General features: G+C 38.8%; 1 pseudogene; it reads left to right on the plus strand.

Annotated features, from left to right (window-relative positions):
• Window positions 1-2,624: 2,624 nt before the first annotated feature.
• On the plus strand, window positions 2,625-2,721 carry LOC130034818 (uncharacterized; annotated as a pseudogene).
• The last annotated feature ends 22,122 nt before the right edge of the window (window positions 2,722-24,843 follow it).

Raw genomic sequence — 24,843 nt, forward strand, 5'->3', positions numbered from 1 at the left:
GTACAAATCGAGGATATATATATTTTAATGTTTTATTGAATATCTGTGAGATAAACCATTACAAATCTATTCATAATTTGCTTCCAGTCATACAACGATCCAACATCCATCCCTCCACTAGTGTACATTTCCCACCACCAATGTTCCTGGTTCCCTAAAACCATCCCCCAACAGCCTACCCTCACACCCAGCATGTCTCTATGGCAGGCTCTTTAATTCTTTCTCTCTGTCTCCTTTTCATTTTGTGCATTATGGGTCTTGTACAGGTACTAAGAGGTCATCATGTTTGTTCAAGGAATTTAGGATTTTTATCAGAAAGGTAAAGCTGGAGTAGCTTTGAGGTATGGAAATGACTGCAGAGGCTTCCATAAGTACAGGGCAGTGGCGGTGGGTGCCCTTTGTGACCCAGAGAAAGCCTAGAGATTTCAATCACAAAACCCGCATATCCGAATTTTCAGCTGTTATATTTCAGTGAGGGTCATCCTGAGACGGTGGACAACAGACGAGGGCATGGTGGCGATTTTCGATTGTGGGAGCAAGTGGCTGCACTGGGTTCCGGTTGGGTGGGCACCAAACTAACCTGCCTCCCTCCGATTTACCCTAATGTGTTCAGCCTTTTGCAGGTCCAAGATTAACTGTGGCTTTTGATCTTCTTCAAGATTTGTTTATGGGTCTCTGAAACAAGACCAATCCATTAGATTGTATAGCTGAGCCAGGGTGGTTTGTGAACATGACTCCCACATATCTTTCAGGAGTTTAATTTCTCGGGAAACTTAGTCCTGAGGTGTTGAGATCCAGCCAAGTCACAGTGGAAATTTGAGGTTATCAGGAAGCATGAAGACACTATCAGACTGTTGATGCACTCACCTGAGGGTACAGGTTGACTTCCTGCAGGCACTGCACAACCGTACTAACAAATATTCATTGAATTAATGAACGAATAATCAACATTTTCAAAATGTGTCACTTTATTGCGTTTTAGAAGGGTAACTTCTAACAGGGAAATAATCTTCATGGTATAATCAAGAACTGCGATTTATTCTTAATATATTTAATAAAAGCTACACATTTTAAATTTATACAAAGAAATTCGTTTATATTATCTGTCGTCATAATTGACTTGTAAATTACTCAGATATCACTGTTTATTCCACCGTTCTTAGCATAGAAATTTACAGACAGAAAGTGCTAAGTAAAAATTTATTTTGGCACTTCTGTTCAATGTAGTACTGGAAGTACTTGCAATAGAAATTAAATAAGAAAAATATATTAAGTGTTTTTCATGTATGAAAGGTAAAAATAAGCTCTCACTATTCACAGAAGATATCATACTATATTTAGAGAATACTAAAACCTCTACCAAAAAAACTCCTAGAAACAATAGACTTTTATAGTAAAGTTGCAGGCTATAAAATCAATACCCAAAAGTCCGTGGCTTTTTTATATATAAATAAAATCAACAAGAACCAGTCTCTGGATCTTGGCCATTGATGGGATTACATGGCTCCAGGGGCAGTTCGTGGTTGTAACACTTAGCTACTAGAAGATGGGGGATCTGGATGGAGAGGGCTCAGTCTTGATCTGAGCAACCTTGGAGATCTCATCCCCCGGTCCCGCACATCTGGGTTCCTCTTCCAGTTCCTTCATGCATGAGGCTCCTTCAAGATTGGGGAGAGTGGACTTAAGCATGCCTATGGCTGGTTGCAGAGGTTTTCAGCTGCCGGGGCTCTGCTCGCGGCAGTGAGGGAAACTCAACCCACCCCCTCCAAGGGGCCCCGGTGACGAAAGCCAGGTGCGAGGTCAGGAGACAGTCGTTTTGGAATTACTATTAGATTTTATTAATATTAATAAAATTAATAATTTGAATTAATTTTAGATCGAAAAGTACACATCATTCAAACTACTTATGTGCTTAGTAATAAATTACTACACACTTGTTCAATCACCTAAGAAACCCCACTCTCCTCAGAGAACTAGATTTTTAATTACAGGTCTGTTGTGCCCGTGTGTCATGACTGAGAATCACTATCAGTAGATATGAAACTCACTATGCACAAAGATGCACATAGGCTCCTTTGAGTCATCTGTGTTGTTAATGTGTGTTGGCCATTAAACTTCACTGAGACCCTTTTTTCTGTCCTTTACAGAAGCCTTATGAGTCTCACCTTCCTTTCAAGTAGAACTTGTAAAAAGGTGGAATGAAATCATCAATATGCTCCTCACCTCTTCCTTCAGGAGAAAAATCCTACTTACATTCAAGGTGGTCAAATGCAGACAACACCATCCACATTTTCCTGGAGATGTACACGGGATTGAGGTGAGAACAGAAAAAGGCTCTAGTTTAATGGTCTTAATGAAGGTTTCAGGGAACGACATTAAACAAGACTCATATACCTCTTCCAAAAGAATTATTTTGTAAAACTGATGCCTTGGGTATGGTAAAAGATAATATGGTAAAAACCATATTTTTCTTTCTGGGACATTAAAGTTCTAAATCTATTTATTCACACTGCTTTGAAATACATTCCTTGATTAGGAATCACTGTCTGCCATAGGAGGAGTGAATAAGGACAACACTCAAAGTAATAAGAAGAGAAGAATATGGAAAAATTAACTCCTACTAGGTTTGGTAACACATATACTAAAATTGAAATGATACAAAGATGAGCATGGTCCTTGCACAGAGATGACATGCAAACTTGTAAAGCATTCCATATTTTTGTTGCAAGAAGAATTAACAGGTCTACTTTAAGCTAAGACAATCCCTACAAGTACAAAAATTCTACATAAAGATAGCACAAATCCCCATCACAACAATCTCTCTCAATGTCAATGGACTAAATGTGCCAATTCAGAGGCACAGAATGGGAAGATGAATTAGAAAACTGAACCCAACATTCTGCTGCCTGCAAGAAACACGTCTGAACAATCAAAGCACCCATGGGCTAAAAGTAAAAGGCCGGGAAACAAGTTTTCAAGAAAATATCACCTCCACAAAGCTGGAGTGGCCATAGTAGTGTCAGACCACATGGACTTCAGGCAAAAGGTTGTCAGAGACAGTGAAGGTCATTTCTTAATGATCATTGGATCTGTACATCAGAAAGAACTCACCCTCCTCAATGTAGATGCTCCTAATGACAGACCAGCAAAATACTTAAAAACAACTTCTAATAGACATAAATAAAAACATTGTAGCAACACAATACTAGTTGGAGATTTCAACACTTCTTTTTCACTTCTCGATAGATCAAACAGACTAAAGCTAAGCAAGGAAATATTTTATTTAAGGCAAGTAATGAACAACCATTGGCTTAGAGAAGAAATCAAAGAGGAAATAAAAAGTTTCCAGAAACAAATGAGAATGAGGACACGAGCTACCAGAACTTGTGTGACACAGCAAAAGCAGTGTTAAGAGGAAATATTATAGCTCTGCCAGAATTCATGAGGAAGAAAGAAAGGGCCTACATGAATAAAATAGAGCTCAAGATTTTGGAAAATAACCAGCAAAAGTAGTCCAAACTAGGTTGGAGGAAGAAAATAATAAAACTTGTAGCAGAAATCAATGAGCTAGAATCCCAAAATACAATTCAGAAGACCAATAAAAGCAAAAGCTGGTTCTTTGAGAAAATAAATAAGATCAATAAACCATGAGAAGCCTCTCAAAGAAAGAAAGAGAAAGAATTTTAATAAATCGAATCAGAAATGCAAAGGGGGTATCATAATAGAAACTACAGAAATCCATAGGATCATCAGAGATTATTTTGAGAATCTTGGCAGCAGGAAATGTGAGAATCTTGAATAAATTGATAAATTATTGGATTCCAATTACCTCCCAAGGCTGAACAAAGAAGATTTGGAATACTTGAACCTATCACTACCAAGGAAATTGAAATGATGGTCAAAAGTATCCCCCAAACAGAATTCCTGGCCCACATGGATTCAATAGTGAAATATTTCAAACCTTTAAAGAGGAACTGCTGCCAACATTTTTCAAGATTTTCCAGGAAATTGAAGAAACAGAAATACTCCCAAATATTTCTATGAGGCAAGGATCACCCTAATACTCAAATCTGAGAGAGAAACCAAAAAAAGAAAATTACAGACCTATTTCCTTGATGAATACAGATACAAAGATTCTCAAGAAAATACCAGCAAAGAGAATCCAGAATCTCAACAAAAGATCATACACTATGACCAAGTAGGTTAATCTTGGGGATGCAAGGATGGATTTATATTCTCTAGTCAATCAAAAGAATACACTATCTCAATAAAAAAAGATAAAAGTCATATGATCATATCAATATATGTAGATAAATCGTTTGATGAGATCCAGCACCCATTCATGATGAAAAACTCTCAAAAAATTGGGAGTTGAAAGTACTTTCCTCAATATAGTCAAAGCAAAATACCACAATCCTACAGCAAGCATTAATCTCAACGGGGAAAAACTAAAGGCTTGGACCAGAAATCAATGAGCTAGAATCCTAAAATACAATCAGGCACAAAACAAGTCACCCACTCTCACCACTCCTATTCAACATAGTACTTAAAGTACTTGCCATATGATTTCGGTAAAAAGGAAAGTAAGTAAAGGCCCTCCCGTTGATCATCGATTTGCTCGAGCGGGCCCAGTAACGTCTCCATTGGAGACTTTGTTGTTACTGAGTTTGGCATATCGAATACGTCACGGGGAGCTTGCCAGCCTCTGCCATGCGGGCGAGATACTCTCGGTTGTTTGCCGGGCTCTCCCAGAGGGCGGAGGAATCAAACTCGGGTCGGCCATGTTGGCTGCGTGCAAGGCAAACGCCCTACCACTGTGCTATCGCTCCAGCCTGATTTCGGTTTTAAAAAAAAAAAAAAGATATCAAGGGTATCCAGATAAAAAAGAAGAACTCAAGCTTTTACTATTTGGAGATCACATGATACTATACTTAGAAAATCCTAAAGAATCTACAAAAAAGCTCCTGGGAACAATAGATTTGTTTAGTAAAGTAGCATATTACAAAATCAATATCTGTTACTCCATGGTTTTCCCATATATTAATAATGAAAGAGAAAAAAAGAGATAGAGAAACAGTCCCATTCGCAATAATACTTCAGAAAATCGAGTATATTAGGATCAACTAAAAAGGTTAAGGAACTATACCAAAAAAAAAAAAAACCTACAAAACACTACTTCACGAAATAAAAGAGGATATGAGGAAATGGAATCACATCCCATGCTCATGGATTGAAAGGTTTAACACTGTCAAAATGGCAATACACCCCAAAGCTCTATAAAGATTTAATGCACTTCCTATAAGGATACCCATAACATTTTTCAAATCAATAGATTAAACACTCTTGAAACTCATACACAACAATAAACTCCCATGAAGAGCTAAAGCAATCTTTGGTAAAAAGAAGAAGGGAACACCTTCCCTAACTTCAAACCCTACTACAAAGTTGTAGTAATCAAAATACCATGATATTCAGATAAAGACAGGCCTCAGATCAATGGAATATAGTCAAATATCCTGACGCTGGCCGTCAGATTATTGTTACCTCATCTTCCATTAAGGCTCAAGAAATATGAAGTTGAGCAAGGAAGTCTCTACAGCAACTGGTGCTGGGAAAACTGGACAGCAACATGCAAAAAAAAAAAAATGAACTCAGACCTCTTTATAGTGCCATGCACAAAGTCAGATCAAATGAATAAAAGACCTCAATATCATACCTGAATTCTTAAGATATATGGAGAAAAATGTGCATCCCTCCATGACATTAAAGCTAAGGGAAACTTCTAGAATAAAACACCACAGACCAAGGAAGAGGAAGTGAAGATAAACAAATGAGACTACATTAAACTAAGAAGTTTCTGCAACTCAGAAAAAATTGGTGACCATGATAAAAAGACATCCCACATAATGGGGAAAAATTATTTATGCAATACCCATACAATTAACCTCAAAACTCTGACTGCTGTATCATTAAGAACACTAAATAGTTCCCATGAATTTTACCTTCTTCATATATATTTAGTCTGAAATATTTTCGATTTCCTTTTAACCACAGGTAAAAAAGTAAAATTATAAGTTTTTTTAAAAATTAAAAATAATCCCTATACAGAGCCTGGTGCGACCCATAAAAACAAAAAAAGCAAGCAAACCAGCAAGCAAGAAAGAAAGAAATTAAAAATTAAAAAATAATGCTGTTTGCAATGATAAGGATCAATCCCAGATCATCATACAGTGGAAGGCAAATGCTCTATCACTGAGTTATATCCCTGTTCTTAAACATTTAAAAAGTTCTTATTTGATGTCTCATTGCATTTTCTTTTTAAAAAAATCCTTTTGTTAGTATGCCTGGTCGCCAATGTACCTCCTACTTTTTGACCCTCGCGTCTCTTATATATTTCACCTCTAAGACTCAGTTGTCACCTTATCCTTCCTATAGCCATGTTTTCCTTTGAAAAAATTTCCAAGATCATGTCTGGCTTGCATTCACTTGGTATAAAATGGAAACCTTATATTCTGTATGCTCTCATGCTAGAGGTGATGATGTTTTCGATCCAGGTGAACTCTTTTCTGGAGAGCTTTCTGGCTGTTTCTACGTGACTTCAAAATATCTAAAGGTAAGTCATCATCTTTTATTCTTTGCGTTTTTGGGTCACACCGGGCGATGCACAGGGGTTACTCCTGGCTCTGCACTCAGGAATTACTCCTCACGGTGCTTGGGGGGACCATACAGAATGCTGGGAATCTAACCTGGGTAGGCCGTGTGCAAGGCAAATGCCCTACCTGCTGTACTATAGCTCCAGCTCCCCTCCTCCCCATAATTCATCATCTTGAGGGCCTCAGATTTTTACCTTCCATTTAGAAACTTCATTTTTACATTGACACAGTAAATTGAAACCACAGAACAATTGAATGGCATGTTATAATGGTAGCAGCCATGAGCAAACATTGATAACCCATAAGTGGGCATGAATGAATTCTGTCTCAGAGGCTTCACTTCTGAGGATACCTGTCACTACCTCCTTTCTGTTATGTATCGCAGGATCAGAATCTACATCAGGCCATCAGTAGAAATTGTCCAACCGGAAGCTAGCCTTCCACTGGGATCAGAATCCTTCATCCATCTAACTTGTAATTTTTCATTCATGACTTGTTGACTTTGTTTCAGGCAGAAGCATCCAGAGCATAATAAACTCAGCTTTCCCGTTGTTTCCACAGGAAATCCAAATACTTAAGAATGTTATCATTTCTGACGCCACTGTTAAAGATTTTTTTGAATCCCACGGTAAGATACTATCTTTAATGTTATAATATTGCTGTTCTCCATAGTCCTGATCTCCCCAAAGTTCTCTCTACTCTCCTCACTCCAAGTGCAGGCTCCCGTTTATGATGCTCCTGAAAATACTTCTAATAGTTTCACTCAGGTTCTCCCCTAAAGTGCACAAGTTAAGTTCATACCACTCCAAGTTCTTATTCCTAAACTACCAGAGTTGGCTTGGTCCTCAAGCTTGTGTTCTCCCTTGAAGAAATACCGAGCCTCCTTTCTCTATGTCTCTCTTTGCTTGCTTTGTTAAATGAGTGTTCTCGCTTGAACATATATTCCATTCCACCCTACACCTGTTTCACAAGTTTCTCAGTGTTTTTCACTAAAATCTATTTTGCTTCACTAAACTAAAAATTTTAAAACAACAGAGCATTGTTAAAACCAATGTTTGTATCTTTTAAACCACAAATTTTGAAAATGAAAGATGTAATGCAATGGAATACTACTCAGTTGTATGAAGTGAAATCTTCTTATTATTTGTATAAAAATGGATAACATGAGGATATTATGTTTAGTGACATAAACCAGGCAGAGAAAGATAGGCATCCTACCAGTTCATGCATATGTGGCATATGGAGAAAACAAAAGAATAAAATGAGACAGACAATCGTCTAAAACATTATTGATATTCTATGATTTATAATTCAATTAATAATGGTTTCTCATACACATAATTCCAACATGACACTCCTCATTCTCTCAAAAAATAAACCCTCCCTCTCCCCAAAACCCTCAGAATCCCTCACTCCCAATCCCCTGACTCAATTGTGTGGATCAGTTCTCCCCTCACATTGTCCTTGAAACTTTGTTGCTACCTTGCTGTGTGTCTTTACATACCACATATGAGAAAAATCTCTCTGTATCTCTTCCTTTCCTTAAGGCTAACTTTACATGCACTATATAATCTAGTTTAATCCACTGTTGAAAATTGCATAATTTTGATCTTTTCAAAGCAATAAAAACAAACTTTAGAACTATAAGACTATTTAGTTACCAGATGGAAAGGTGTAATCAAAGTGGAAAAACTGAACAATGATGAATGACATAGTAGGCCATTCAGTAGTGAGTATAATATGATACATGCATGTTGATTCTGCATAGTCCTAAAATTTATGAAATTCTATAATGTAATTCTATAATGTAATTTTAAATAATCAAAAAAGTATTTAAAAATTTACATTTATTTATGATTTGACGTATCTTTTGTTTCAAACTATCAGAAATAAAAATAATGTAAGATAGAGATATGGTGTATCACTATACTTTTAAACAAGAGAAGTGCTGAAAATTTCTGTGTCTTGATGAACTGACATATAAATTGACTCCAAAATCAAATTAATATACTCAAGGAAAAATAAAAGTCAACCAATTTAATCTTTTGCCTTCACTCAGGTTCCCATCTGCTGATCTCTGGCAGACAAAACAGTTTTTCTTTTATTTTATTTATTTTAATTTTTATTAGTGAAACACCATGAGGTACAGTTGTACATTTAAAAATTTTTGTTCTTGGTTTTCGATTATACAATGACAAATGCCCACCCTTCTGCCAGTGCCCATTTTCCACCACCATGTATTCCAGTATCCCTCCCACACCAATCCCCCCCATCCCACCCTGCCTCTGTGGCAGGGCATTCCCTTTGGTTCTATCTCTCCTTTTGGGTGTTGTGGTCTGCAAAAGAGGCATTGAGTGGCAATCATGTTAAGTCCATAGTCACAATTTTTATTTTCAAAGGATTTCTTGGCAGAGGTTTGGCATTCTTGGCTAGCAAGCAACTCCTTTTCTTCTGCTTTTTTTTTCTAGAAATATATACTTTTACTAAGAATGATTAGTCAAGGCACCAAATTGACAAATGTCCCTGTTTTTACTTCATTTCTGTTTCCTAATTGTCACATATTATTAGCAGTGGATAGAAAATAACTAGCCCAAAATTCGTGGGGAAATGGGAAATATTTATGCTTTCCATAGTTTGGAAAATCCCTGTCACTAGTATAGTGACATTCATCTAAATTTGTAAACACAGTGCTTAAGAAGAGATAAACCGTGACTGGCACTTCAGGGAAGAATGGGCCTTAAGCAAATATCCTTGGTTTCAGAAGGATGGCTCTAGCCTGGGTGTGGGTAAAACATGAGAGCTGTGAGTTACTGGCAGTTAACACATGCTCTGAGGCTATGTGGTGACACTGCTGAGAAATGTGGAGAGCCCTGATTAGGTAGGGTCATGGGGGAGAATGGAATGATGACAAGAAAACAGAAGAAGAGGACAAGAAAATAGATACCTTTGTATAAAAGTTTCCATCTCTAATGTATTAATCTGTGAAAAAGAGAACCAACTTCTTATCATTCTTCCTGGCAATATATTATCCTAACATTATGCTTCAGGAAAAAAACGCTTCCCTTGTTAGTTATTATAGCCTGAATTATCTGTGAGGTCTTTGAACTCTCTCTATGTATACACTGCTGATGACTGAAACCAATCTCACTATTTAACTATCTAAACTGCAATGGTCTCACCATTTCACTCTCTAAACTCTGATGGCTCCAAATCTTCTAAGATCAGCTTTCACCTCTTCCATGATATCCAGGCTTCCCTTCCCAACTGTCAACTCTCCCTTTCTTTCTCCCTCTCTCTACCAACTATGGTCTCCCTGCCTAAATTTGCTAAGACAAGATTTCTTGAAATATAGATGTAAGTTGACTTCTCTTTTTTTTAAATTTAGGCAATTTTGATTTTCAAAGTCATTTATAATGGAGTTTTGTCATACAATGTTCCAATTCTAATCACACCACCCGTGTCTGCATCCCTCCACCAGCAAATGACCCATTTCTCCCTGCATTCCCACCGATTTCCTTGACAAACACATTTTGAAGTTTAACTATTGTACTTTGAGTTCCATACTTACAGGAGTGTTGGCATTAGTGGTTACGATATACTCCTCATCTTTTTCAAGCTGGTCTTCCTGGATCAATGCCCACTCACACCATGTAGGGGAAATATATGAGAACAAATCATTAAGCTCCAAATTTTTCAAATAATCTTTAAACAATTCTGATCGAAAAGATAATAGTGTGAACTGAAGGGGACAACCCCCTGGCAGCCTGCAAAGTCTTCAGTTTTCCACATTACAAAAGAGGAAATCAGTGAAGGAGGTCTGTCATCACGCAAGTTAGCTGACCCTGCTGAGCTTTTTGTGCTCTTCTCTCCTTCCACCAGAAGTCACAACCCTATTAGTTTTGTCTCTTAAGTCCACATAAAATGAAAAAAGTTTAACCACACAGGCACCCATGTAATGAGCCCAGCCAAGGTGATAAAAATACATTTCAGCAAATTCATAGGTTAGTCATGGTGGTTGAAACTAAATATCATGTTTTTGTATTGAATCTGCAGGAGACACATATTACAAACCTGTTCATGATTTAGTTTCAATCATAGGATATTTTAACACCCAACCTCCACTAGTATACAGTTCCATTGCTAATGTCCCCAGTTTCTCTCCCACCACTCCCTCTCCCAAGCCCAAACCCCACCTGACAGCCTGCTCTCTCTACATTATGGCAGGCACTTCTTTCTCTCTCTTACTCTCTCTCTCATCCTTTGGGTATTATGGATTGTAATACAGATACTGAGATGTTATCACGTTTATTCCTTTACCTTCTTTCAGCACTCAGTTCTCACCCAGAGTAATCACTTCCAACTATCATTGTCATAAAGCGGGTCCTTCTTTATTCCAAATGCGCGCCTTCAGCACTTGTGTCAAGCGTCCACCCATTGACCAATTCTCCTGGCCTGTGTTTCTGCTATCCTTGGGTATTAGTCTCATATTCTGTTTTTCATATCCAAAAAATGGGGTAGTCCAACCAGTATACCCCTTTCCTTCTGACTGATTTCATTGAGCATGATATTCTTCCCTGTACATCCATTTATAGGCAAATTTCATGATGTCAGTTTCCTGCAAACTGCGTAGTATTCAATTGTGTAGGTATACCATAGTTTCTTCTGGCTATTGTGAATAGTACTGCAGATGGTATTTCTGTTATAAATATCATGTTTAATGTAACTTACATAGGAAAATACTTCCCAGGTTCCAAACATACAGAATCCACTTACAAACCCAACTATTTTTTATTTTTTAAATAATATAATTTATTATGATGCTTTCTAAAAAACTGAAGCTATTAACAAAAACTAAGGTAAAGCATAATCTATAAAAGCAAAAAAAATAATAACCTTAAGAAAGGACAACAGCTACGTGTTCTTGTTCCTCAAAGATCCATGTGTTTCTTGATATATTATCAATCTTTCTATAGCCTTAAAATTCTTCAACTTCATTTCTAAACACTATTTAAAGTTATATTAATTTGATAGGTGTAATCAGCTTTATAGAATTTTTGTTTGATTCTTTCATATTTTGCATAAACAACGTTTGAATTAACCATAGCACTGTAGCACTGTCCTCCCATTGTTCACCGATTTGCTCCAGCGGACAGCAGAAACGTCTCTATGGTGAGACTTGTTGTTACTGTTCTTGGCATGTCGAATACGTCACAGGTAGCTTGGCAGGCTTTGCCATGCGGGAGGGTTACTCTCAGCAGCTTGCCGGGCTCTCCGAGAGGAGCAGAGGAATCGAACCCAGGTTGGCCACATGCAAGGCAAATGTCTTACCCACTGTGCTATGGCTCCAGCCCATATATATATATATATATATATATATATATATATATATATATATTTATACATATATATGTGTATTTACACACACATACATATCTATATATTCCTCTTACACGGCTCTTAAGCTCCAACTCATATTTCTTCCTCCTCCAAGTATTTACTACTTCTCTCCAACTACATGGGGCTCAGCTAGTTTTCCGAGTGCCCTCAGATGCATATCTGAGGCCATGATAAAGGAATGCATAACACATAAATGCAAGTGGGGCACAAAGCATATGTAGATAAATTTCATATGGACATATAATTGTGATGACTAGTTTACAAACTGTATTCGCTTCAAGTACAGAGTTCTTCATCTTAGCAACTGTGTATTCATAATCCATGCACTGTCAAATATCCAGCTACTGTCCACAACCAACCAACAATATTCCCTACCCATTTCAGTCATTTACTTCCCCTCTGGTAAGGACGATTCTGATGTCAGAGTGTAAAGGTTTGATTTTGCTTTTGTTTTATTAGTCCATTTAATTTTTTTCTTTATATTCCAGAAACAAATCAAATATTTTTTTAAAAAATAAAGGACAGGAGGTGATATCAGGTAACAAATGAAATAGTTGATGTGGCTGAGAATCAGCAAGAGTCTTTCAGGTCAGTGTGAGGAAAGAATCATCCAGTTTTCCTTCCCAGCATATTTCCAAAGGGCTGGCTTGGAGCAGGGTACATGCTGGGAAGAATCGCAGGACAGTAGTAGTGTCTGGAACATAGAGGGGCCTATTTTTTTCCTTTGAAAATGTAATGGTATTGACCTCCATTGCAAACACAACACCCTAAAACAATGAAAAAGCGAAAGGGAATGACCTGAGGTGGGGCAGAGTGGGGGAGAAGGGGGGGTGGGAGGGTCACTGGGTTCCTTGGTGGTGGAGAATGGGCACTGGTGGAGGGATGGGTACTTGATACTTGTATAACTGAAACCCCAGCACAAAGGTATGTAAGTCAACAACTGTACCTCGTGGTGTTTCACTAATATAAATAAATAAATAAAAATTGAAAGTGCTATTAGCTAGTATAAGAAAAAAATGTAATGGTGTTGACTAGATTACATCAAAATCATTTTTATCTATAGGATGCTCTGATTCATCTTTGATTTACTGATTGATACTTTGAAATGTCCCAGTTCATTCTCATTCAGTGAAGTCATTGATTTCTTCTAGTATTGATTTGTACGGGAATTTCTCAAAAATTCTCTATATAATGTATATTGAGAGACTCAAGGATAATGTTCTTATTACCATTTTCAAAGAATACAAAAATACACTTTTAATAAGATTTTCTTCGTTCTCTATATAAAAGCTAAATGACAACAATTAAGGTTAACTCAATATTTTCTAAAGTGCATTACATTAGTACTGGAAAAGAAATTTTAAAAGACTCTGGGAGAGGGGAGGAGGAAAAGTCATGGATCTATAAGGATTTGTACAAGTCTTTGGGTGTGTGGGGCAGGGGAGTGTCTAGAAAAGTTGAGATCACACTCAGCTGTGTGATCTAATCTCTATATATCTATTCTCTAAATGACATACCAGCAATGTACCCACACAGGTGTATTCATATGACTATCCTGTACACTAGTGATATGCAGGGAAATAATTCTTAGCACTGACATTCTTGGAAATTTAAGTAGTAATCAGGTTTTTATGGTTACGTTCTTATGATATCATAGACAGTGTTTGTTTCCTTAACCAACCTGGAATGTCTTTAAAAGACCAAATATAGGAACATTCTTTCATTTTTAATTTAATATAGAAAATCCTAAATTTACAGGTTAAATAGGGATGAATATCTTTTTCAGTAGTCTATTTGGGACACTGTCCTTTACTTGTTTTATTAGGAACTGAATGTGGTACCCTATAATCTCTAATTCCATCCCGAGTCCTCCCTTCTCTACTTGTACCAATCAAGACAAACTTCACTTTAGACACAGTTTTCAGTAATCCCAACTAAATATTAAAGTAAAAAATATGTCTGATCAAAGAATTCTGTTATTCAGAAGATGTTTAAATGCTTACACCAATGAACAGAATATTGGGAAAGAAATGAATACTCCAAATTCTGTTTGAAGAAGGCAAAGAATACATGTTGTAATTGACCATATAAAAGAAAGAAAATTAAAGTAAATTCCTTGGTAAGTTCTGGTAGTCTTGGAACCATGTTGCCATGGAGTAGTGAGCTAGCTAAGTCTTCCTTAACTTGGATGTTCCTTGTTCACATCCCTGATATCACTCTTTTCCTCCTCAGATCCCTTTCCCAGTAAATCATGTTCCACGAGATCTTGTTGTTTCAAGCTTTGTTTTCAGAGAAACCCAAATTTCAAGACCTTCCTTTTGCACTTATTGACTCTTTTCCCATCATTTCAGTCTTTTCTCCCAGCATTTTTTCATCAGTGAATACAACATTCCTTCAAGAGAGTTAAACCTTGTTAGTTTTTAGATATTACTGGGATCAATTCCCTCCACCCATACATTAAAGGTAGCAAAACACTTTTCAGGTTTTTCTGTTCCCAGCCAGTCAGCTACCCTATCCTGGGAAAATCTATTAACTGGTTAGTCTCAGGTCAGTCAGAAACTGCGTTCATTTCCTCCTATTTTCAACAAAGTAGTTACTGGTACCAAGCAGAGTTAGTTAAATATATGTTCCTGTTAACATATCTTTGCACTTGGGATCCATGTGAACACCCTCCACCTGGCTTTTTTTGAAGGAGTTCATCAAGTTTGCTTTACAGGTGGCATTCTGTTTCTCACTATTCCTCTCCAAAGTGAACTGATGTGAAAATAACATATTTAGTAAAATGTATGATTGAAAGCTCCAGAACGAATGTCAGCCCTTTCAGCTCTCTTGGTCTTATATGTAACCTGTTCTTTGGAACCTATCTTATTTTAGTATTTTGGTTTTGAGTCTTATTTACAAAAAATATTTTAACATATTTGAAAAACATCCACCAAGTGTCCCATGATGATCACCAGCTGTCCAGTTCTCTAGCCTTCCCGGTTTCCTTCCCATTCATCCATCACCCCATTCAGTCTCCTAGGACCATCTCTTTCCACCAACACCTTCCAGGCTCAAGGTTAACCGGTACTTATTGCTTTGGAAGTGGTGACCTAGTGCGCATGTCTTAGTCCGGTACCTCCGGCAACGCAGCCCCAACGCCATTTATATCATTGGTTCTTGTTAGAGCTGTAGTTAACAGCGATATTTAGAGCAGGCTACAGGCACCAGGGACCATGGAAGACCAAAGACCAGCCCGTCAAGCCAATATAATTTGAGCTCCCACCACCAGAAATTTCCTGATAGCTGGCTTGGCTACCTTGGGGAGTTTACAAATCCAAAGACTTACATAGGCAATGGATCCTCATTGTTGAAACACGCTAGTGAAGTATCACCATAATAGCAACTCTGAATATTGCTGGGAATAATTGAAATGGTGCAGCTAGGGGTGCTGAACAGAGGGCCCAAGGACATGGTGGCTTATCTTTGCATCTCCCAGGAGCTGATCTTCAGGCTTCATGCTGCAACTGTTCTCTTGGTTTCGTCCCTGTTAAGAGTCATCCTTGAATGACTCTCAGGGCGTTGATCACTCATCTGGTAGGTTTATTCCCCACTGTATGAGTTCGCATCCCCCAGCCATCATTTATGGATAGACCACCCAAACCTTTTAGTGATGTGTCTCAAATTTGGTTATTTTCCAAAGGTGGCCATGAGGCGTAAACACAGCCTCCATGGAAGAATTTTTACTTTTCTTCTGGTCTTTTTAGACTCACTGACTTCCTCAGCCTATTCCAAAATTATTCTTTTAACCGAAAACTGCAGACCGTGCCATTTCTCCCATTTTTGGTCGAGGACACCAGGGATGGGGCATAGGTGACTGTGCTCTGTTCATACTCCTGGCTCTGTGCTCAAGTTTCACATCTGGAGGGTCTCTGGTGACCATAAAGGATTGCAAGAATTGAACTGGGCCCTTCTTGCTTGCAGAGCAAATGCCCTGTCCGCTATACTCTTCCTCTGACCCTACCCCACTCTTCATCAGGCCCATTCAATTTCTCCTCTTATGGGCGTTGTAACCCTGGACCAAGTTTGTATTTCTTAGAGTCTTGTCTGTTCACCCTTTTTCCTGTATCTAACTTTCCATTCTTTCCCATTCCTTCCTTCAACCCCCAGCTACTCCCAAAAACAACCACAGTTGACAGCATCTCAAAATTCAGATCTTTTATTAACAACCGATTAACTATGTTGCATCTCTTTAATTTGAAAAACTATATTAGAATAAATAAAAGGTGTATGGCATTTCAGTGTTTTCCTAGGGCAACCATCTGGTACATAAAGTGGAACCTACCATTCCAACTACTCACATTACGTAGCCATAATAGAGAGAGATGTCCATCGCTTTTTCCCTCTCAATAAAGAACTGCACTTTCCCAAAAGAGTTGTGTTTGGCAGCGTTCTCACGCTCCTGCTGAGCCTTCCTTTTCATAGCCTCATGGTCTGGTCTCTGGTCTTTGGTGATGGGCTTTGACATGACTGGCTCGGGAACATTGGGCTTTCTCCATGGAATCAGTTGGAAACGGAAATCTTGGAGGAGAAAGTGACTCTGACGTTTGGGTGGCAACTGCCGCTTGTTCACAGAGACGGGAGGAGGCTCCTGCTGGAGAGTAGTGCCAGCTGCTGTCTTGTAGGGAGCAGGTCTAGAAGCTGGAGGCTGAGGAAAGGGCCGGCTAGTAGGGTTCAGCAAACCTGGTCGAGATGGGTTGGTTGAAATGGACTGAGCAGGTTTGGCAGGACCAGGCAAAAATGCAGTGGTTGGCCGGGAAGAATTGGCAGCAGTTGGCTGAGCTGCATGGGTAGAGCCGGGCTTGGCAGGGTGAGCTGCAGCAGGACGATGTGAGGCCACAGACTGTGGACTCCGAGGAACAGGTCGAGCTTCAGGCCTCCCCATGGTCAGAAACGGCAAAGGTACCAATTTGACCTTCGCAGGAGGTGGCAGCTCAGACTGGGCTGGAGATGAGCGTTTTTCAGCACGGATACTTGGTTTCTGTGCTTTGACCTGAGTTTTCTCAAGGCCTTTTCAATCCCGTGTAGCACCTAGCCATGGCTTGACAGCTGAGGATGGCTTGACATCATTAGGCTTCTTTGAGCTACTCAGGACCTGGGAGGAAGAGATTCCACGTTTTGGATCACTCTTCTTCCCCAGAGCATGAAACACTTGGACAGAATCCAGCATGTGTATGCCTAGGTAGTGGCGGGGCTTTTTAACTGCCTCTTGGCAAAGCTCAGGTTGAGTTTCCTTGCGTTTCATCTTGCCAATGGTGGGCTTTTCTTCTGCCTTGACCTTGTTCCCTGGCTGCTTACACTCCTTAGCTTTCTTAGAGTTTTCTCTGGTGTTTTTTATCTTCTCCTGCTCATAGCTGTTTGTCTTGCTGATCCTGCTGGAGGCAGCTTTGTGAGGTTTGCTGTTAGTTTTGGCCATGGTAACAGGACACCTATCACTGTCTGCAGCATCACTAACAATCCCTGCTCCCCCTAGTAAGCATTCTCAGACTGGATTTTGGCCTTCGGTTCTCCCTCTAGAGGTTCAGAAGCCTCCTTTTTGTTCTTCCGTGTTGGATACGAGGTCCCCTTAGTGCCACTTGAATTTTTCTGCACCTACTTCAGAGTGATGGTGTCAGTGGTGTTCATTACCTGCAGATCTTTGGATTGATCTAGGTCTACTGGGATCTGGTAGTCTCCAGAGGTTTTGAAAGCCCAGTTTTCATATGATCAAAATTCTTAACTTTTTGTTCCTGAGTTGGAAGTGGGGTCAGCGCCAGGTCACTTTGGGCTGGAGATATTATGGGAATTTCCCCAAGCTCAGGTGGTAGATTACTCTCAGGTCTTTGGATCCTGCTACTGCAAGATATGGGCGATTCAGAAATTTGTGTCAGACCAAATGTCTGACCTGAAGGTTGTGATTCCAGTGAAGTCTCCATTACCAGGAAATTCATCACTAAAAAAGGAACCAAGGAAGAAATCAGATCCTGAGAAATGAGATATTCCCTCCACAAAACTAGTGGTGCAACAACTGTGCACCTACCAGCAATAGGCAAGGCATTGTTACTGCATATTCTACAGATTTTGGAAAAGGCCCTGTGCGAGAAGATTGGAGGAAAATATTGTAGTTTTTACTGTTTTTCATGTTTTGCTGTTGTTTTTTTGGTTTTCTTTGTATTTGAAAGAGTTTCTGTGTAAACTAACTTAAAAAATAAAAGACTTGGGACAGAGGGATTGTACATTTGGTAAGGCACTGGCCCTGCGCACAGCTGACCTCAGTTTGATCTTTCGTATCACGTATGATCTCCTAACCATCTTCAGCAGTGATCCCTAGCACAGACACAGGAGTAATCCCTGAGCACTTTGGACTATGACACAGATTCAACCTCCTCCAAAAAAAAGCTTTTTTAAAAAAAGTTAGAGATTTTTATACTAACAAGTGCCATACAGAGCTTAGCATTGTAATGTATTGTACTCTCAATTTATTCACTTTCATGGAAAAATAAAAGGATGTTAATATCATAGAATACGATTATGAATGAAAGACTACTTCAGCATGATATTTGTGTTGAATTACAGATTCTAGGTTTGATGATTTGAGACAGAATCTCTGAACCACAGGTGTATTCAGAACCTTGCTGTTCATTAATGGAAGGGAAAGGTAAAGTGGTACCATTACAATAAGAGTTCTGAAACTTCTTAAGAAAATAACAAAATACTAGTTTAAAACATGTATTTTGCTTTTTGTGTGGTAATTCTGGACGACTTCTGACATAGAACAGTGAAAAATGTGTCATTCCCTGCCACAGAGGCTGGGTGGGATGGGGGGTATGGGTGGTGGGAGGAATTCTGGGATCCGTGGTGGTGGAGAATGGGCACTGGTGGAGGGATAGGTACTCCATCATTGTATAAATGAAATCCAAGCACAATAATTTGTAAGTCTACAACTGTGTCTCATGACGTTTAACTAATCAAAATTAAAAAATAAATGAAATAACTAGAGAAAAAATGTGGCATTCCTTGGTGTGCTCCGGAGGATTCATGATATGAAAACTAGATGTCCATTATACTATTATACCTTCCAATCTCCTTTAGGAGCTCTTATGTTGAGTGTGAAAATAACATGCTGTAAAATGAGTGAGGGAAGTAAACATGAACTAAGTTTAGTTAACTTCATTTCATAAACTTAAAAATCTCAGCGTATTTAAATACCACCTGTCTATGGACAGTTTTCCTCTTTTCTGACCGCAATTTTTGAATTTTCTTTCCCTTCTCTCAGTTTAACTCACCTTGATAACTCAATTCTGTGATAGATTGAGCAGACACAGAGAAGTAGATTCCAGAGGAGGAGGCTGGTGGTTGGTTATTTGGGGGCTGGACCTCCTTCAGAACTATAACCATTTCTCTAGATGAGTTGCTGTAAGCTTCGGGGGCAGAGCCCTTTTGCCCTGTGTATGACATGGAGTCATAGGACTGCAGGCCAGAAAGGAGAGTTCCCAGAGTGCCTTGATGACTGTAATACACCTGACTTAATTCCTGGTAGGGAAGTGACAGGATTTGAATCTGATGTGAAACCAGAGATGGTGTTCTCTCAACAAGACTGGCAGAAAGTGATGGGTACCGTGTTGTAGGTATCCAGGGTTCTCTCATAGCGAGCTGCCATAGACATGGAAGAGACAGCGGTGGCTTGGTCAAGGACAGTCACAGAAAAGTCTCCCATGGGAAGACTTCTCTTCAGCACTTCCTGCAATATCCCATTCCAAAACACTCTGATAGGAAGCAGCTGAGGTGGATAGATGACTCTGGTGAAACACTCCAGATAGCATTGTTGTGCTGAAATGTTGGTAAAGATAGGCACTACCCATCAGTGTTTGGAAAGAGGTGCCAGAGGCTGAGGACAGGAGCCAAGCAGAACTACCAGCTGGAGAAGATACTCTGGAGTAGTTGCAGACACTTCCTGTTAGGGAAGCTGCATTGTTCACCACGGGAAGGGAAAGCTGCAGAGTATGTGCCGTTCCCAAAACAGATAAGGTAAAGGTAAAGGCCCTCCCGTTGATCGTCGATTTGCTCGAGCGGGCCCAGTAACGTCTCCATTGGAGACTTTGTTGTTACTGTGTTTGGCATATCGAATACTCTCGGTAGCTTGCCGGGCTCTCCGAGAGGGGCAGAGGAATCGAACTCCAGTCGGCCATGTTGGCCGCTTATAAGGCGAACGCCCTACCCGCTGTGCTATCGCTCCAAAACAGATGGATTTTGAAAATTTTCTGTAAGGAACAGGAGGGTGATGAAAAAAGTCTGTGAGACTAATAATCTCCTGCAATGCTGAGAGGAACAATATGAACTTAAAATTTAAGCCATCGAGATGCTTCTAGTACCAACAGTCAACTGAATTTCCAAAATTTCAACAGTTTGGGGTGATTTAAAGCCTGGAACCTTTTGGCAATTTGTGTATTTGGCACCGTGCACCCAAATGAACACAGAACTGTAGAAGAACCAGGTGATCTTGTCTGTCCCTGGATTTCTTGCTTACATATAGTTTCTCCTTACCCTAGCAATGCCTCTAGCTTGCTCTCCTATTGACTCATATGGAATTTCCTATAAGGGAAGCTCTTCCAAACTAGGAAGTCTAAGAGAATGGGTAACATTCTCTGGACATGAAGAAACTTGAGGGCCAGAATTGACATATAGACTTCATGTTTTTCAATAGTTTTTATTGGACGTGGTAAGGAGTATAGTTCGAACCAATAACTGATAGTGATCTTGAGCTCTTTCTGGCTCTACACTCTGGAATGACTTTTTGTAACATTGAGAAGAGTGTATGCAGTGACAGAGATCCAACCAGATTGACTGTGTACAAGGCAAGTGCCTTATTCCCTCCAATACTATCTCTCTGTCCCTTATGAATTTCTAAGTTACGGAGCCTAAGCATGTGGACTTTTTTCCAGGACTCTGCATGATCACTGCAATGCAGAAATGGTTAGGAAGATACTTTATATTAATATAGGCTTTTGGGGTCTTTAGAACTATTACCATTGTAATCATCAGGTTTCCATTTTACGTGTGCAATGAATATATATTAGTTACGGTTCACTTATGACTTATTCTTGTTGAGGCATTGAAGGTTACCCTGATTTTTGATCCACTTCAAAAACGACTACTTGAATTTTTCCCAAGAAATGTTTTTGGAAGGAAAACTTTATTTAAATTCTGTGTCTTAAGTTCTTTATCTACAATGAAGATACTAATAACTCTAAGAATAATAATGCATACATGAATATAATTTTTCCATTTCATGTGGTTTACATAGGAGGAAGTATAAAGAAAACATGATGAAAAATATGTATCACAGAACTGAAAAAGAAGTATATAGATATCAATGAAATCTGGGCTATGTAGCAAGCACGATAGTACAGTAAGTTATTGAGAGCAGACCCAAGAGTAAACCCTGAATAACAGTGGATGTGGTCTCAAACAAAACCAAATAAAACAGTCCAAAAAGGTTATTAGTAAATTGTTCCACATATACAATATGAAGAGTGTATTCTATTTTAGAAAAATCTGCTAGCCAAAAAATGGAATAGAAGGTGATTTTTGAGTGTACACTTTACCAGTCCATTAAACAGAAAAGATTTACCAATAACAACATAAAAAAATAGGAATAAACGTGATTGTATTTCATAGGCAAGAAATGTTTTACATGAGTAAAATAGTGAAACTTTGTAATTACAAAAAAATTATTCTCATCAATACCTCTGAATATTAACCAGCAAACAACACGTGTTAAACTTAGCATATAATTTCAGTTTATCACACAAACAAACAAAAAAGGCCATATAAAAATGATCACAAAATATTGGAAATTTACTTTCAAAACCTAGATTAGAATTATCTTTATTAACCAGGAAAACGTTCTTCTGAATGTTTAATAAATGAGCACCAAAATCCCATTAAATATCTTTAATGTAGGAATAATCAAAATTCACAAATATGACAAAAACGTGTAATTAGACATGTGAGACTTGATTTTCCTATTTCCTATTAGGATCTAAAAACAGAAGTTGACTATTATCAAAATTCACTCATGTTAGAAAGAAACACATGGTCCTTTTCCATTTCAAGGATGAGATGAATCCATAGAGTAGATTCGTTCACAAACAATACTATATTCTCTCCTGGATGCTTTTTAAAATTACTTGCCAATATGCCTGTTTCTAAACTTTTTGAGTACTATAGCCCTCTTTGCTATTGTTAGATCTTTCTCTTGTTTTATTTTTTCTTTATGTTCCAATCTTCATGGTACCACCATCTACTCAGTCAACCTAGCTAAACCCTAAGGTCTCTTCCACTTTCTTCTGCACAAGTTTCTGCATTCTGACAAAAGGGAAGACCTCGGAATGCTGACATCAATCTAATACCCAGGGCCGCAGGAGATAGTGTAGTGCTTATGGAACTTGTCTCACATGCACTCAGTTTGACTCCCAGCACCACCTGATTGCAAGAGTATCAAAGGCTGTATAGCCTTGGAGAACCCCAAGCACCATGGCCACATTTTCTGAGAATTGCCTGTGGGGCCCCCACACCTCCTGAGCATTGCTTTAGAGACTCTCCCAGTAACCAAAAAATATATAACGCCCCAGAAACATGTACTTGTCTTAAATAGGGACCCTCACTTGAAGTGAGGTTCACAAGGAAATATTGCATGAAAACATAAATCAAAGAGCAGGGGAGACAGTGCAAATCATGTGAGTACAGATCATATATTTGGTGAAATCTGTTAAGATTCAGATGCCCTAGTCTTCGCACCAGGGATATTCCTTCAAAACTGCCCCCAATATACTGGAAAGGTTCTAGAACATTAGATGACTGAAAATCAGTTATGAGCAACTTTGTAACTGTGTATCTCTTGGTGATTCTAATTGTTAAAGTAAATTTTAAATACACCCATCAAAGTTACCTTTTTACCACTAAATGGGAAAGATACTTTCTAATACTTATCCTCACCAAAAGCTCAACAGAGTGTGACACTTGCCAGGAAATGTCCTCCCTTGCATTTTTCTCATGATATTTATTAGTACTTCACTCTTGTTTCTTCCCTCTTCTCATGCCAAATCTTTCCGTCTCCCTTGCAAGCTCCTCAAACATTATGTATCAATTCAACATTGATGCTCTTTGCCACTTGCTCCTCTTGACTTCTTGTCCATGAACTGATTATAAAACATAACATAGCTGCAATTACAGTATTCATGCCAAAGACAGTCTTTGATGTATCTTTGGGTTTAGCTTTCTACAGCTATTGGCACACAGGTGAGTAACATTCTGGTGCTGCCTTCATGCTTACTGATAATCTCAAATTGCCACTGTGCCTCTGGCTGGATCCCAACACCTCAGGACTAAGTTTCCAGAGAAATTAAACTCCCGAAAGATATGTGGGAGCCATATTCCCAAACCACCCCTGGATTAGCTATACAAGCTAACGGATTGGTCTTGTTTCAGAGACCCATAAACAAATCTTGAAAGAGATCAAAAGCCACAGTTAACCTTGGACCTGCAAAAGGATGAACACACTAGGGTCAATTGGAGGGAGGCAGGTTAGTTTGGTGCCCACCCAACCAGAACACAGTGCAGCCACTTGCTCCCACAATCCAAAATCGCCACCATGCCCTCCGCTGGTTTCCACTGTCTCAGGATGGCTCTCACTGAAATATAACAGCTGAAAATTTGGATATGTGGGTTTTGTGACTGAAGTCTCCAGGCTTTCTCTGGGTCACGATCGGCATCCCACCCCCACTTCCCTGTACTTATGGAAACCTCAGCAGTCATTTTCATACCTCAAAGCTACTCCAGCCTTAACTTCCTGATAAAAAATACTAAATTCCTTGAACAAACATGATGACCTCTTAGTACCTGTACAAGACCCATAATGCACAAAATAAAAAGGAGACAGTGAGAAAGAATTAAAGAGCCTTCCATACAGACAGGCTGGGCGTGGGGGTAGGGTGTTGGGGGATGGTTTTAGGGAACCAGGAACATTGGTGGTGGGAAATGTACACTAGTGGAGGGATGGATGTTGGATCGTTGTATGACTGGAAGCAAATTATGAATAGATTTGTAATGGTCTATCTCACAGATATTCAATAAAACATTAAAAATATATATCCTTAATTGGTATCTCAGACTACTGATAGAACTTTAAAACCCAGCATATATATTCTTGTGTTCTCTGTAGGAAAAAATAATGTTACTCACCTGTGTGCCAATAGCTTGAAGAATGCTAAACCCAAAGATGCATCAATGACTGTCTTTGGCATGAATACTGTAATTGCAGCTATGTTATGTTTTTATTACTATTTTCAAAGAATACAAAAATACACTTTTAATAAGATTTTCTTGGTTCGCTATATAAAAGCTAAGTGGCGAAAATTAAGGTTAACACAATATTTTCTAAAGTTCATTACATTAGTACTGGAAAAGAAATTATAGAAGACTCTGGGAGATGGGAGGAGGAAAAGTCATGGATGCATAAGGATCAGTACAAGTCTTTGGGTGTGTGGGGCAGGGGAGTGTCTAGAAAAGTTGAGATCACACTCAGCTATGTGATACAATCTCGATATATCTATTCTCTAAATTAGATACCAGCGATGTATCCACACAGGTGTATTCATATGACTATCATGTACACTAGTGAGATGCAGGGAAATAATTCTTAGCACTGACATTTTTGGAAATTTAAGTAGTAATCAGGATTTTATGATTAAGTTGTTATGATTTCATAGGCAGT

This window comes from Sorex fumeus, unplaced genomic scaffold (genome assembly GCF_029834395.1).
Source record: "Sorex fumeus unplaced genomic scaffold, SorFum_2.1 ptg000061l, whole genome shotgun sequence".
Taxonomy (NCBI): domain Eukaryota; kingdom Metazoa; phylum Chordata; class Mammalia; order Eulipotyphla; family Soricidae; genus Sorex; species Sorex fumeus.